The following is a 1,334-nucleotide window of genomic DNA, read 5'->3' on the forward strand; positions in this document are numbered from 1 at the left end:
CCGAGGCACGACTGCGCCGCGCGCCCGTCCCCCCGTCCCCGGGCGCTCGCGAGCGCGGCAGCAGCCGGCATGCTTCACGAGCATCTCCGGTGCCTCACCACGGACCAGCATGGGCCTCGGCCGCCATCGGCCGCGCGGGCAACCGTCCCGAACGGGCGGAAAAACGGCCAAACACGCCGAGGCAACCGCCACAACGGCCGCCAAGCGCCCCAGCCGCGCGGGTCGAGTCGCGCTCCTACTGCCCTGCCCGCGAGCCACCGCTCGCGCATATAGAACGTACCACTAAGTCCACAGCCCCTGCGAACTCCAAGAGCGCTAACTCCTCCCGCCGGGGAGGCCCGCCAATGACGCTGCCTGTTACGATGACGTAACTGGAGGCAGCGCGACACAGCGACCCCTTGGTCACGTCCCCGCGAGCGGCGCGGCAAACAGGTCTACCGTTCAGCTCGAGAACTGCGACCAAGTCCCGCCGGAGCCCGGTAGACGTGGCGGCCGGCGCCGGAGCCCGGTAGACGTGGCGGCCGGCGCCGGAGCCCGGTAGACGAGGCGGCCGGCGCCGGAGCCCGGTAGACGAGGCGGCCGGCGCCGGAGCCCGGTAGACGAGGCGGCCGGCGCCGGAGCCCGGTAGACGAGGCGGCCGGCGCCGGAGCCCGGTAGACGAGGCGGCCGGCGCCGGAGCCCGGTAGACGAGGCGGCCGGCGCCGGAGCCCGGTAGACGAGGCGGCCGGCGCCGGAGCCCGGTAGACGTGGCGGCCGGCGCCGGAGCCCGGTAGACGTGGCGGCCGGCGCCGGAGCCCGGTAGACGAGGCGGCCGGCGCCGGAGCCCGGTAGACGAGGCGACCGGCGCCGGAGCCCGGTAGACGAGGCGGCCGGCGCCGGAGCCCGGTAGACGAGGCGGCCGGCGCCGGAGCCCGGTAGACGAGGCGGCCGGCGCCGGAGCCCGGTAGACGAGGCGGCCGGCGCCGGAGCCCGGTAGACGTGGCGGCCGGCGCCGGAGCCCGGTAGACGTGGCGGCCGGCGCCGGAGCCCGGTGGACGAGGCGGCCGGCGCCGGAGCCCGGTAGACCTGTCAAACGGGGCCGGAGCCCGGCAGACGTGGCGGCCGGCGCCCGAGCCCGGCAGACCCGTCGGGCGGCGCCCGAGCCCCGTAGACCCGTCGGGCGGCGCCCGAGCCCCGTAGACCCGTCGGCCGGCGCCCGAGCCCGGTAGACCGTTCGGTCGGCGCCCGAGCCCGGCAGACCCGTCGGCCGGCGCCCGAGCCCGGCGGGCCCGTCGGCCGGCGCCCGAGCCCGGTGGACCCGTCGGCCGGCCCTCGAGCCCGGTAGACCCGCCGTC

Source organism: Gavia stellata, unplaced genomic scaffold, assembly GCF_030936135.1.
Source record: "Gavia stellata isolate bGavSte3 unplaced genomic scaffold, bGavSte3.hap2 HAP2_SCAFFOLD_1203, whole genome shotgun sequence".
Taxonomy (NCBI): Eukaryota; Metazoa; Chordata; class Aves; order Gaviiformes; family Gaviidae; genus Gavia; species Gavia stellata.